Source organism: Pristiophorus japonicus, chromosome 17, assembly GCF_044704955.1.
Source record: "Pristiophorus japonicus isolate sPriJap1 chromosome 17, sPriJap1.hap1, whole genome shotgun sequence".
Classification (NCBI taxonomy): Eukaryota; Metazoa; Chordata; class Chondrichthyes; family Pristiophoridae; genus Pristiophorus; species Pristiophorus japonicus.
This window is the reverse complement of record NC_091993.1, coordinates 126,907,410-126,922,596: the sequence shown is the minus strand read 5'-3', so window position 1 is coordinate 126,922,596 and position 15,187 is coordinate 126,907,410. Positions and strand designations below refer to the sequence as shown.

The window sequence follows — 15,187 nt, the reverse complement described above, 5'->3', positions numbered from 1 at the left end:
GTACAGAGGAGTTGGAAGGTTGGGGCGGAAGAGTATTTGTGGCGAGATGCGGTGAATGTTTGTGGCGGAGGAGCGGCGAGAGATTGTGGCCATGGTCCGACAGATGAGGGTACGGTGCCCAGAAGAGCCGAGGGCCCAGGGGCAGCACAGGCCCAGCCCACACCCTGCGATATGTGCGCGCACTAGGTCCGTGCAGCAAAGCTGATCTCCAGTCGTCCTGGTTAACCCTTGCCACTGGAACAAGACCTAGCTCTGTCAAGCCCGTGTGGTGGCTGGTGTGCAACGGTCACCCCACGTTAAAAAAATTCATGTATAGGCATCTTCCACCCCCTCAATTGGAGTTCAGGACCTGGAACATCAGGTCCTTCATCGAACCAGCTGTGCACTCATGTGGAAGCAAGTCATCCTCGTTCGAGGGACCGCCTGTGATGATGATGATGATGCAATGGGGGCGGACTTGCTGCATCCGCCCCTAAGCGTGCCGCTCCGGGCGCACACCCAGGGAATGATTCCACACACACAATCAGGGTTGAGGTTTGTGTTGTGTGTCCCGGGAGTGTGAGTGTAAGGTGCACCCATGACTTTGAAGCCAAGCATTGAGAGATGGCTTGTACTGATGCGTTTGATGCATCCCCTAATTTTTGCAGGTCAAACAAATGTGGCTTATTCATTACATTTTAGAAATTAACTGTACTCCCCAGACTCGAGTCAGGTTGATTTGTAGCCTGAGAGCTTCATATCGTAAACTAGAGGTGATCCAAAACTCTGCTGCCCTGTGTCCTAACTCGCACCGAGTCCCACTCACCCATCACCCCCTGTGCTCGCTGACCTACATTGGCTCACGGTTAAGTAATGCCTCGATTTCAAAATTCTCATCATTGTTTACAAATCCCTCCATGGTCTCGCCCCTCCCTATCTCAGTAATCCCCTTCAGCCCCACAACTCCCCAAGATGTCTGCACTCCTCTAATTCTGCCCTCTTGAGCATCCCTGATTATAATCACTCCACCATCGGTGGCCGTGCCTTCAGTTGCCTGGGCCCCAAGCTCTGGAACTCTCTCTCTAAACCTCTCTACCTCTCTCTCCTCCTTCAAGATGCTCCTTAAAACCGACCACTCTGACCAAGCTTTTGGTCACCTGCGCTAATTTCCAGTGTTTCCCCTCACATTTCCTGGTATTTCCCCACATTTCCCAGTAATTTCCCCTCACATTCCTCAGTCTCTTCCCTTACGTTTCCCGGTGTTTTCCCCTCACCTTTCCCGGTATTTTTCCCTCACGTTTCCCAGTGTTTTCCCTCAAGTTTCCCGGTATTTTTCCCTCACCTTTCCCGGTGTTTTCCCTCACCTTTCCCGGTATTTTTCCCTCACCTTTCCCGGTGTTTTCCCTCACGTTTCCCGGTGTTTTCCCTCACCTTTCCTGGTGTTTTACCTCACGTTTCCCGGTGTTTTCCCTCATCTTTCCCGGTATTTTTCCCTCACCTTTCCCGGTGTTTTTCCCTCACCTTTCCCGGTGTTTTCCCTCACCTTTCCCGGTGTTTTTCCCTCACCTTTCCCGGTATTTTTCCCTCACCTTTCCCAGTGTTTTCCCTCACCTTTCCCAGTGTTTTTCCCTCACGTTTCCCGGTGTTTTTCCCTCACCTTTCCCAGTGTTTTCCCTCACCTTTCCCAGTGTTTTTCCCTCACCTTTCCCGGTGTTTTCCCTCACCTTTCCCGGTGTTTTTCCCTCATCTTTCCCGCTGCCGCCGTGGACCGTTATTTTGGCCCCGCCCCTCCACCTGCCTGTCAATCATCCCCGCCCCACGTGACCGACCTGGGCCAATCCCCCTGCCAGGACTCGGCGCGAGGAAATTTAAACTGACGGGAGATCGGGAGCGCTGCAGCTTTGCTTCAGCTTCCAATGCAGTCCGCTGCCCCGAAACATCAGTCGCTTCCCGGCCTTTTGGCTAAGATCATGCGTAACTGACCCGACAGGGGAGTAACCATGACCCCAACGTGGTTCTCCCTGGATCAGGAAGGTGGTTCTCCTATGCTTTTTGGAAATAGGAGGTGTGTGGGGGGCTTGACCCATCCACCTCCATGGCACGAACCTGGTATTGCAGTACTTCCAGGAACGGTGCAGTGGCTCTAGGCCTTTTGGCTAAGAGCATTGGTGCAGAGTGATCCTTGATGTGTGCAAGGTGACCTCTGGCATTTGTGATTTGACAAAGAATTGGAAAGATTGGCTACGAATTAAAAAAAAAATCCAGGAGGGCATTGAGTTCTTTGAATCTCAACGCCACGAGCGTGAAGAGGTCAGGCGCGGGCAGCGGAGGGAGCGTGCGGCGAATCAGCCCCACCCCCCTTCCCCCAACAAATATCTGTCCCAACTTTGACAGGGTCTGTGGTTCTCGTATTGGACTGTTCAGCCACCAAAGGACTCACTTTAGGAGTGGAAGCAAGTCTTCCTCGATTTCAAGGGACCGCCTATGATGATGATGATCCATGAATTAGGAGCTGGTGATATCCAAAAGCCAAATGCACTGGCCCCAACATTCCTTGCTGCTTTTGACATTCCTGTGGTGCAGAATTGGTGAATCCCGATTTATTGGCCTGTGAATTGGTGCAGCAGCCATCTCCTCTGGTTTTCAGCTCGAGTGCCCAATCACCGTCTCGGCCTCCTGCCTGCCAAGTCCCCATGGAGCTATTTTAAATGTTTGTAAATAAGGGGCAGTGGCATTGGTATATTGAAATGCCACAAAGAAAGCTTTGAAATGCACCAGGGGTAAATTAGAACAGGATATACAAGGTGTACCTGTTATCAGGATCAACTGAGACTGGTGGAAGTCAGGAGCGTTTGAGCCTAAAGAGGGCAGAAACTTTGACGATGAATTACTGGCATTTGACCTAAATACTGCTGGACTGGCCTTTGACTGAATGTGGGACTATGAAACCCCTAGGATATTTTTTCCCTCGCGCACAGTGAGGGGTTCTGAGGACCAGGTATAGGATTCCCAATACTCTTTGTCATTGTAGTGGAGGAAGTGGAGCAGTAGGAGATGGTGGGGAAAAGAAGGGGAGGCAGGATGAGGAGGATGCACTCTTCGAGATATTACCCTCCCCAAGGAATTTACAGGTCACACAGGTCCTAGGAAGACCTTAGTGGGGAGGTCAGTTAGAAAATGCGCATCACCAAAGAGGCGATAGGGGAACTGTGCCAACTACTGCATGAAGGAGGAAGGTCACAACTGCATTCAAAGTTTATGCCACTGTCTCATTTCAGGCAGCCAGGGGGTACAGTGTAATATCAGCCACGGTGCCATCAGGGCGTGTATTTGTAACTGACACTCTCCCCTCCCAGAGAGCTGGGAAATTCATCCAATTTGGCATCACAAAAAAGCAGCAGTAAGATGGGGCCATTCAGTTTTATTGCATCGCTTAGTGTCCCAAAGTGCAGGAAGCAATAGGTGCCATCCATATTTCTTTGTGAATTGCTATGGTTAACCCACTCAACTTTTTGAACAGAAAGGGCAACCACTCTTTAATTGTCCAGATTGTGTGTGACAACATGTGAAGAATCCTCCATATTAATGCAGGATTTGCTGAAAGTTTGCATGATGCATTCATCCTGCCTGGGAGCTGCGGCAGGCTCTCGGTACACTAATACATGGCGGAGGAGCAGCGAGTGATCGTAGCGGAGGTGCAGCAAATGAGGTTGCAGGGCCGAGAAGAGCCGTGGGCCCAGGGGCAGCACGGGGCCAGCCCACACTGTGCGATATGTGCGCGCACTCGGTCCGTGCAGCAGAGCAGGTCTCCAGTCTTCCTGGCTTATCCTTGCCACTGGATAAAGGCCTAGCTCCGTCAAGCCCCGTGTGGTGGCTGGTGTGCAACGGTCACCACACGTTAAAAAAATCCACACACAGGCATCTTCCACCCCTGGAGTTCAGGACTGGAATATCGGGCTCTCTGTTGAAACTCATCCCTTTTGGTGTGGAAGCAAGTCATCCTCAATCGAGCGACTGCCTATGATGATGTTGTAGCTCGGTGTCAATTTAAAAAAAATTCTCATAATACTCCTGTGAAGTACCTTGGAACATTTCACTATGTTAAAGGCGCAATATAAATACAAGTTATTGTTGTTGTTTCACTTTTTCTGGTCTATATCATTAAAAAAATATCCCAGTGTCCTTGTGCTACATCTCGAATAACTGAGTATTGTAGACGTGAGTAAGTGTGACCTTAGTCTCTTTATTCTAACTCCAGAGTGCAGGTACAGCATGGAAGACCTGCTTATATACAGTGCTCCCAAGGGATGCTGGGATCCCTTGGGACTCCAACAGATACGCCCTCTGGTGGCGGTAGAATACTGGTTACATAGGGTTGCATACATAACACCTTGTGTTTTGGTTGGTGATTCCACAACATGCAGTTTGTTTTAAACTGTCATATGTCACTTGAGGTTGATGGGAGCTCTGTTTTTTAAATATGTATATATAAGAACATCATAAATAGGAGCAGTAGTAGGCCATTTGGCCCCTCGAGCCTGCTCCGCCATACAGTAAGATCATGGCTGATCTGATTTTAGCCTCAACTCCACTTCCCCGCCCGTTCCCCATAACCCTTGACTCCCCTGTAGTTCAAGAATCAGCCTTGAATATATTCATTGACCCAGCCTCCTCAGCTCTCTGGGGTAGAGAAATCCTCCTAATTTCTGTTTTAAATGGGCGACCCCTTATTCTGAAACTCTGCCCTCTAGTTCGAGATTCCCTCACGACGGGAGACATTTTCTCTGCATCTACCCTATCAAGCCGCTCAGAATCTTATACCTTTCAATAAGATCACCTCTCATTCTTCTGAACTCCAATGAGTATCGGCCCAACCTGCTCAACCTTTCTTCATAAAACCCCTTCATCCAAGGAATCAACCTCGTGAACCTTCTCTGAATTGCGTCAAATGCAAGTATATCCCATCTTAAATAAGGACAGTTGTAGCAGGACTTCTCTGCTTTTATACTCTATCCCCCTTGCAATAAAGGCCAACATTCCATTTGCCTTCCTGATCACTTGCTGTACCTGCATGCTAACTTTTTGTGTTTCATGTACAAGGATTCTCAGGTCCCTCTGTACTGCAGTATTTTGTAAGTTCTCTCCATTTAAATAAGAAGTTGCATTTTTATTCTTCCTACCAATGTGGATAACCTCACATTTTCCCACATTAGACTGCATCTACCAAATTTTTGCCCGCTCACTTAGCCTGTCTATATCCCTTTGCAGATTCTTTGTGTCCTCCTCACAACTTGCTTTCCCACGTATAAGAACATAACAAATAGGAGCAGGAGTCGGCCATATGGCTCTTCAAACCTGCTCCGCCATTTAATAAGATCATGGCTGATCCAATCATGGACTCCAGTCCACTTCCATGCCCACTCCCCATAATCCCTTATCGGTTAAAAAACTGTCTATCTCTGTCTCTGATCTGAGATCACCTCTCATTCTTCTAAACGCCAATGAGTACAGGCCCAACCTGCGCAACCTTTCTTCATAAGACAACCTCTTCTCTGGAATCAATCTGGTGAACCTTCTCTGAACTGTATCCAATGCAAGTGTATCCTTCCTTAAATAATGGTTATGGTCTGGCTCTGCCCATCACATTGCACGGTTACACGGCTCAGCGGTACCTGGGCACACTCCTCATCGGCACAAGTTAAAATGGAGGGGCATGATGATATAGTCTTGATCTGTAGATAGCTTCAGCTGCAGCAAAACTGGCAACTCGTCGACAGTGGTGTTCAAAACCATGAAGGGTTTAGATAGAGTTAATAAAGATAAACTTTCCAATGGCTGAAGGGTCAGGGACCAGAGGGCACAGGTTTAAGGTGATTGGCAAAAAAACCCGAACGACACGAGGAGAAACATTTTTAAGCAAGGAGTGATTAGGGTTTGGAATGCACTGCCTGATAGGGCGTTGGATACAGATTAGATAGCGGCCTTCAAAAGGGAATTGGATAAATACTTGAAAGAGAAACAATTGCAGGGATATGGGGGAAAGAGCGGGGGAGTGGGACTGACTGCACTGCCCTTCAAAAGAGCCGATGCAGACTCGATGGGCCGAATGGCCTCCTTCTGTCCTGTACTATTCTGTGATTCTAAGCTTTTGGTCACCTGCCCTAATATCTCCCTTTGTGGCTCGGTGTCAAATTTTGTCTGCTTTACACACCTGTGAAGCGCCTTGGGACGTTTTACTACATTAAAGGTACTATAAGAACGTAAGAAAGCAGGAGTCGGCCATTCGGCCCCTCGAGCCTACCCCGCCATTTAATAAGATCATGGCTGATTTGATCTTAGCCTCAACCCCACTCTCCCGCCCGATCCCCATATCCCTTGATTTCCCGCGGCTCCACAGACGATATAAAGGTAAGTTATTGTTGCTGGCACTAGCAGCAGCGACTGCCCGTCACCGTTAGTCCAAGCCCCCCCGCCCCCCGGAGACCCTAGGGCCCACCCCCTCGGGCCCAGGGCTCAGAGGCGGTATATGTGACCGGTGCCGGTGAGGGAGTTACTGTCAGGTTCCGATGCCTGGGCGTGTTGTGTTGGCCGCTATTTATGGCACGGAGGTGGCAGTGTGGGGGTGACCAGCCAGGATCTTTGAGTTCGGCCTTCCTCAGATTCACTCAGGGACGCCAATATTTGTGAAAACTTGTACTTCAGCATCTGGGAAACCAGTAAATATTTGAGTTTTGTAATAACCGGCACCGTGCAGCAGAATATTGATTCTGGGTGCTGGTGGAGAGGAACCAGTGAGACACATGACCATAGTCCAACAAACAAGATTTCAATCAGAACTCGTGCTGTTTGCCGGTGGAACATGACTTTGTTATGAGTAACTGCCAGAGTATTCTTAGGAGGGCTGAAATTTCACAGCTGAATTTCTCCTCGTGCAGATCCAGGAACAGCATCAAGCACTCCCAAATCACAAGTTACACCGAGAATAAAGCTCCCTCTACACTGTCCCATCAAACACTCCCAGGGCAGGTACAGCACGGGGTTAGATACAGAGTAAAGCTCCCTCTGCACTGTCCCATCAAACACTCCCAGGGCAGGTACAACACTGGTTAGATACAGAGTAAAGCTCCCTCTGCACTGTCCCATCAAACACTCCCAGGACAGGTACAGCACGGGGTTAGATACAGAGTAAAGCTCCCTCTGCACTGTCCCATCAAACACTCCCAGGGCAGGTACAGCACGGAGTAGATACAAAGTAAAGCTCCCTCTACACTGTCCCATCAAACACTCCCAGGGCAGGTACAGCACGGGTTAGATACAGAGTAAAGCTCCCTCTACACTGTCCCATCAAACACTCCCAGGGCAGCTTGTGCTGCATGTGCCCTGGCAGTGGGGAGTATTGCATTGCTTGTCGCCCAGCTCCTCCACCGTGAGCAGTGCGCGTGCTCCGCGGGCCGAGGCTGGTTACCGTGGTGTTGTTGCCGCCGGTAACGCCTGCCTTTCCTTCCCCTCCTGCAGTGACTCGCTGCTGCTGCCGTTCCCGCGATCCGAAGATGCCTCCTGCAGTCGGAGGGCCGCAGGATTACCTCCCCCCGGATGGGGGGTGGGGCTGGGCCGTGGTGCTGGCATCCTTCATCGGCGTCCGCTTCTCCTACGTGTTCCCCAAAGCCACCATGTCTTCTTCAAGGAAATCAAGGACATCTTCAACTCGACCGACAGCCAGGTGTCGTGGATCTCCTCCATAATGTTGGCAGTGATGTACGCTGGAGGTGAGGGGGCTTCGTGGGGAAACAGCCCGGGCACGCACTGTGAACTGGAGTTACTTGTCTCTGTATAGAACCGGCTGGATTGTTGGCTTTGATCATTTCGGGGCGGTAATGGTGGTGGGGCGGTATAGTTAGCGCCAGGGAACAGTTTGCGCCTCAGTCAGTAACATTGGGCAGCTGGGCCCTGAGTGTGGGGTGCAGCGCTAAGGGAGGCGTTCTACACTTCTCTTGGGGCGTTAGCATGGGAAGATCCCGAGCTAAAGAGCCGGGCCAGGAGCGCTCCGAGAGACGGCTGGGGGGGCGGGGGGGGACTGACAAAAACATTCCCAAAACTTTGCCCACTCCACCATAACATAAATCGAAAAAAAATTAAAAGAAAAAAAACGATCAAACTTACCTTGTGAGTCCAATGCTCACCTCTCCGCTGTCGGGACGGTTGGGCCGCCCTGATTTCCCAGGCGGTTGTTGCGGGTCGGGCGGGAGTCAAACTCACGCTGGTGTTGCAACCAGGAGACGTTGTACACCGGGTGCAGCACTTTCCAGCAAAACCAGACCCGAGGATTGGTACGGGGCGCTGGAGGGTAATTGCCCGCCCAGAACACCTCACTGCCAACATTGCCGCTGTCCGGGGCAAAAAACGGAGCGCAGAAAACCCAAAAATCCATCCCGTGCCATTCACTAGCTCAGGACGCCCCGAAACGCTACACCCTGTAAAGTACTTGTTTGTTTTGGTCACTGTTGTAATGTGGGAAACACGGCAGCCAATTTGCACACAAGTTCCCACAAACCGCAATGAGATAAATGACCTGATTATCACTTTTTTAGTGTTGATTGAGAGGTAAATATTTGCCCAGGACACCAGGGAGAACTGTCCCTTTGCTCTTCTATTGAATAGTGCCGTGGGATCTCTTACATCCACCTGAGAGGGCAGACGGGGCCTCGGTTTAACATCTCATCCAGAAAGTCAACACTTCCGATAATGCAGCACTCCCTTAGCACTGCACTGGAAGTGTCAAGCTAAATTATAGAGCTCGAGTCTCTGGAGTGGGACGTGAACCCACGATCTTCTGACTCAGAGGCGAGAATGCTGCCCAGTGAGCCACAGCTGACAGCTGCGTGGGTCAACAAGAGGCAGATGCTGTAGACGATGAGGGAAAACAGATCAGCATTGTGACACGTGTGTAAACCACAGATTTGCATGTTTCCGAAAGGTAAAGTTAACTTCTGCTTTTTGCAACGGTAAAATCATAGAATTGATTGTACAGCACAGAGTGAGGCTATTCGGCCCATCGTGCCTGTGCCGGCTCTGTGAAAGAGCGATCCAATCAGTCCCACTCGCCCCACCCCGCTCTTTCCTCACAGCTCTGCAAATTTTTCCGATTCATATATTTATCCAATTCCCTTTTGAAAGTTACTATTGAATCAGCTCCCACCGCCCTTTCAGGCAGCGCATTCCCGATCACAACAACTCGCTGCATAATTTTTATTCCTAATGTCTCCCCTGGTTCTTTTGCCAATTAACTTCAGTCTGTGTCCTCTGGATACCGACCTACCTGCCACTGGAAACAGGTTCTCCTTATTTTCTCTGTCAAAACACCTTCATGATTTTGCACACATCTATTAAATCTCCCCTTAACCTTCGCTGCTATAAGGAGAACAATCCTAGCTTCTCCAGTCTCTCCACGTAGCTGAAGTCCCTCATCCCTGGAATCGTTGTCGGATTACATCGAATTTATGGTCCAACTGGTCCGTGCCGGTGTTTATGCTCCACATGAGCCTCCTCCCACCCGACTTCATCTCATCCCGTCAACATTTAGTGAATCTCCTCTGCCCCCTCTCCAAGGCCTTGACATTCTTCCTAAAGAGCGGTGTACAGGATTGGACACAAGACTCCAGCTGAGGCCCAGTCTGTGCTTTCTAAAGACTTTAGCATAACTTCCTTGCTTTTATACTCGAAGGGAACCCCAGTACTCCGCAAAGCTGCCTGGCCCAGTTGGAGGCCTTGACTTGATTTCAAAAAAGAAATACTTGCATTTATATAGTGTTGTGGAAAAATATTTCCGAGACTGTATAATATATAAAGAGAGGTTTATTAAATCGGAGACAAAGCTTTGGGAGAAGTGTTAGAGACCCCTGTCTCTGAACCAGCTTCTCAATTTGGTATCTCCAGTGAGGTTTTTTTATTTTACAATTACGTCACTTTACATCACGTGCTTTAGCACTAGTCCTTAAGTCTAATCATCGAATTACAAGGTTTACAAAGCTTTTCATACAATTACTATCCAAGGCTGAGCTCTTGATATAAACCATCCTCGCATTGTGACAGGGCATTATAAACAAGTGCAGGCTTTTTGGCACTGGTATAGACAAACATACCCCCACTTATCTCTCCAGTCGTTCATTATCTCACTTTCCTATTCCCATAACTCAAGGCCAGCATACCTTGAAGTCTAACTGTTTTTTTATATAAAGCATAATGCATCAGTATTGTCCCTTACAAAATTCATTAAAAGGGAAAATAAAAACAAATGTTTGGTCCCGTATACTAGTCAAGTATATGTCCAAAAATCTGCTCCAACATATAGTGCCTTTCACAACCACCGGACGTCTCAAAGCACTTTACAGCCAATGAGGTACTTTTTGGAATGTAGTCACTGTTATAATGTAGGAAACACGGCAGCCAATTTGCGCACAGCAAGCTCCCACAAATAGCAAAGTGATAATGACCAGATCATCTGTTTCAGTGATGTTGACTGAGGGATAAATGTTGGCCAAGACACCGGGAAGAACTCCTCTGCTCTTCTTCAAAATAGTGCCATGGGATCTTTGACATCCACTTGAGAGAGCAGATGGAGGCTCAAATTAACGTCTCATCTCAAAGACGGCACCTCCGACAGTGCGGCGCTCCCTCAGTACTGCCCCTCCGACAGTGCGTCGCTCCCTCAGCACTGACCTTCCGACAGTGCGGCACTCCCTCAGTACTACCCCTCTGATAGTGCAGCACTCCCTCAGTACTGACCCTCCGACAGCGCGGCACTCCCTCAGTACTAACCCTCCGACAGTGCGGCACACACTCAGTACTGCCCCTCCGACAGTGCGGCACTCCCTCAGTACTGCCCCTCCGACAGTGCGAAACTCCCTCAGTATTGACCCTCCAACAGTGCGGCGCTCCCTCAGTACTGCCCCTCCGACAGTGCAGCTCTCCCTCAGTGCTACCCCTCCGACAGTGCAGCGCTCCCTCAGTATTGCACTGGAGTGTCAGCCTAGATTTTTGTGCTCAAGTCTCTGGAGTGCGGACTTGAACCCACAACCTTCGACCTCAAGATGCGAGAATGCTGCCCACTGAGCCACTGCTGACGTCTGTGTTTTGAAGACAGAGTCAGGCAGGAGCGAGAGTTTCACTATTGCAGCCTGCTCCCTGCTCCAACCAACTGCTTCATCTTTCAGTTCCTGCTAAGTGATTCCATGCCAAAACCCCCTGCTCATATAATTATATGTGGAAAAACTATTGCCAGAACAACTAGTGCCTGAAGCCAGCCATCTTTGTGTGTATCTGCAGATGTCAGGGCAGTGTTCCCACTCTCTGTCTTACCATTGAGGCAGATGCTGTGTGCAGTCTCTGCCAAAACCTGCGCTCCCAGACGCAGCAGGAAATCAGCTGGCAAAAACATTTTTACAAACAAGAGGCCCTCGCATTCACAGGGATCGACCGGCTCTGAGTCACTTGGTAATCTCACACTCCCTCCATTCGGGCTTCGATACAGTAGCATACCTCAAATCTCAGGCAACATGCGTGCTGTGTCTGCTGTGGCTCAGTGAGCAGCACTCTCGCCTCGAGTCAGAAGGTTGTGGGTTCAAGTCCCACTCCAGGGACTTGAGCACAAAATCTAGGCTGACACTCCAGTGCCAGTACTGAGGGAGTGCTGCACTGTCGGAGGGGCAGTGCTGAGGGAGCACAGTACTGTCTGAGGGGTAGTACTGAGGGAGCGCGCACTGTTAGTGGGTCAGTGCTGAGGGAGCACAGTACTGTCGGAGGGGTAGTACTGAGGGAGCGTGCACTGTTAGTGGGGCAGTTCTGAGGGAGCGCCGCACTGTCGGAGGGTCAGTACTGAGGGAGTGCCGCACTGTCGGAGGAGCAGTACTGAGAGAGCGCTGCACTGTGTCGGAGGGGCTGTACTGAGGAAGCGCTGCACTGTGTCGGAGGGGCAATACTGAGGGAATGTCGGAGGGTCAGTACTGAGGGAGTGCCGCACTGTCAGAGGGTCAGCACTGAGGGAGTGTTGCACTGTCGGAGGGGCAGTACTATGGGAGCACTACACTGTCGGAGGGGCAGTACTGAGGGATCGCTGCAATGTCGGAGGTGCTGTCTTTTGGATGAGACATTAAACCGAGGTCCCGTCTGTCCTCTCAGGTGGATGCAAAAGATCCCATGGCACTATTTCGAAGAGCAGGGGAGTTCTCCCCGGTGTCCTGGCCAATATTTATCCCTCAACCAACATCACTAAAACAGAAGATCTGGTCATTATCACATTGCTGAGTGTGGGAGCTTGCTGTGCACAAATTGGCTGCAGCACATTACAGCAGACACGGGGAGGTGCGAGTCCATGTGCTCGCTTTGCTAGGCCAGAGTGAACAGAGCATGCTCATACTAAACCATGTGATAATACATTACCCTGCGTTCCCCCTTAAAACGATCCCACAGCACGATTTCCCCCCTCAAATCCATCAAGCCGATGGTCCCACCTTTCCCAGCATTGCATGTATCACATAACAAAACTCTGGGCTTTTTTTCCTTTTAAGTGAACTACAAATCCAGTTTAATAACAGGGTAGCGAAGCCTTTCAGATCTCCTGACAGAAGGTTTTGATGATGAACCAGTTTTTGGGCTCTTTTGTTTTGGTTCTAAATTCAAAGATGATCCTGTTTCTGTCTCAGACTTGTTTGAACCTGGTAGCTCAGTTACTGAAGTCTGAACTGAGTCAAACTCATGTATATGTTCCCGATCAAATGGTTCAATCTCAGTGACCAATCCAGGCCAGTAAACAAAGTTTCTTGCAATTGATTTCATGCTGACGACCCCAGGGTGTTCAGTATGAAGTTGGGCCAGAATTCTATCTCTCAGAGAAGTAGGTACCACCTCTCTGTTTCTTCACCTGACACAACCTTGCTCACCAGATAGTTCAGTACGACGGGCATGGAATGGTTTCAATTCTGTGTCCATCCATTCAGGGTGTTTTCAGACAGTCTTTTCAGTACCGAATCCGTTTGAGTCTCACCTACAATCTCAGTTGCATTCACGGGAAAGTCTTTGTCAACTGCACCTCGCGTGATGTCCCAACACACTAGTCCTCATGGCAACCTCTCAATAGCAAGAACGTCCTTCCTCAGATTAGGAGACCAAAACTGAACACAATATTCCAGCTGAGGTCTCACCAAGGCCCTGTACAACTGCAGTAAGACCTCCCTGCTCCTGTACTCAAATCCCCTAGCTATGAAGGCCAACATATCATTTGCCTTCTTCACTGCCTGTTGTACCTGCATGCCAACTTTCAATGACTCATGTAGCATGACACCTAGGTCTCGTTGCACCTCCCCTTTTCCTAATCTGCCACCATTCAGATAATATTCTGCCTTTGTGTTTTTGCCCCCAAAGTAACCTCACATTTATCCACATTATACTGCATCTGCCATGCATTTGCCCACTCACCTAACCTATCCAAGTCACCCTGCAGCCTCTTAGCGTCCTCCTCACAGCTCACACCTCCACCCAGTTTAGTGTCATCTGCAAACTTGGAGATATTACAGTCAATTCCTTTATCCAAATCATTAATGTATATTGTAAAGAGCTGGGGTCCCAGCACTGAGCCCTGCGGCACTCCACTAGTCACTGTCTGCCATTCTGAAAAGGACCCGTTTATCCCAACTCTGTTTCCTGTCTGCCAACCAGTTTTCTATCCACGTCAATACATTACCCCCAATACCATGTGCTTTAATTATGCACACCAATCTCTTGTGTGGGATCTTGTCAAAAGCCTTTTGAAAGTCCAAATACACCACATCTACTGGTTCTCCCTTGTCCACTCTGCTAGTTACATCCTCAAAAAATTCTAGAAGATTTGTCAAGCATGATTTTCCTTTCATGAATCCATGTTGACTTGGACTGATCCTGTCACTGCTTAAATGCGCTGCTATTTCATCTTTAATAATTGATTCCAACATTTTCCCCACTACTGATGTCAGGCTAACCGGTCTATAATTACCCGTTCTCTCTCTCCCTCCTTTCTTAAAAAGTGGTGTTACATTAGCTACCCTCCAGTCCATAGGAACTGATCCAGAGTCGATAGATTGTTGGAAAATGATCACCAATGCATCCACTATTTCTGTGGCTTTACAGCATTGATGACAGCATGAACCTTTTCCTTCACTGGGTGCAAGCCATTTGCATCAACTTTCAGACCAAGCTCAGGCTGCACAAAAGCACATTTGCTCCTTTGCAATTTGACATTATGTACATTCAATCTTTGAAGCACGGTATCTAACACTTCTAGATTTTCTTCCTTGGTGCTTTTTGCGATCAGCATATCATTTTGATTGCATAAGCAATTTGGAACTCCTTGCAAAATCTTATCCATGGTAGCCTGGAAGGTAACGGGGGAGGATTTTACACCATACGGCAGCTTGGTGTCTGAGTACAGTCCTTGTGATGTAGGTAACGGGTACTGCTCATCCTCAACTGCTTGCTCGATAGTAACTTTGTCGTCATCGCTCAAACGTAGAGTTTTGTCTGCTTTGGGCACGACCACAATCGGGGCAGCCCACTCACTTCTGTCAGTTTTTACTAGCACTCCGTTCCCTCTGAGCTTCACTGGCTTGTCCTCCACCTACCTTTCAATGCATAGGGACCAGCCTTGCCCTAAATAGACAGGCTCCGCGTTGGGCTTGATGCGGGTATACATGTCATACCCAGTGATGCCCCCATTAACTGTCGGTGAACATGCTTTCAGCCTTGTTCAGCATGGTGTTGTTTCTATGTTGCTTCTTTGAAGCATCTACCCTGAAGACGATTTTCCAGTCTCGTTTTAACTTTCTCAGCCAGGGTTGGCCTGTTGCTACAATGATAGGCAGCTTCACTGACTGGCCATTGCACTGAACTGTACCTTCCATTTGTCCACATGTCCCTAGGATTTCTCCGGAGTAGGTTTTAACTCTACAGTCCTCTTTGTAATTGGTATTTGATTAATCTTACTCTCATATATGCCCTTATTCATGATCGAGCAGCCCGCCGTCATGTTGATACATATCAATATATTGCTCATTGATCAAAGGTTGCCGCTGGTGCAACAGATACTGTCGATGCCGAGTTGTTCAACACCAGGTGTGTTCCCTTCAATATTGTGAACTCCTCTCTTTTGTTGTCACTGCTTTGCATTGCCACGAGAATGGTT

At 49.0% G+C, this 15,187-nt stretch overlaps 2 pseudogenes; both read left to right on the top strand.

Annotated features, from left to right (window-relative positions):
• The first annotated feature begins 1,921 nt into the window (after positions 1–1,921).
• On the top strand, positions 1,922–2,122 carry LOC139228333 (U2 spliceosomal RNA; annotated as a pseudogene).
• Positions 2,123–5,563: 3,441 nt separating this feature from the next.
• LOC139228045 (monocarboxylate transporter 1-like) overlaps positions 5,564–15,187 on the top strand; it is a 29,938-nt pseudogene continuing 20,314 nt past the window's right edge.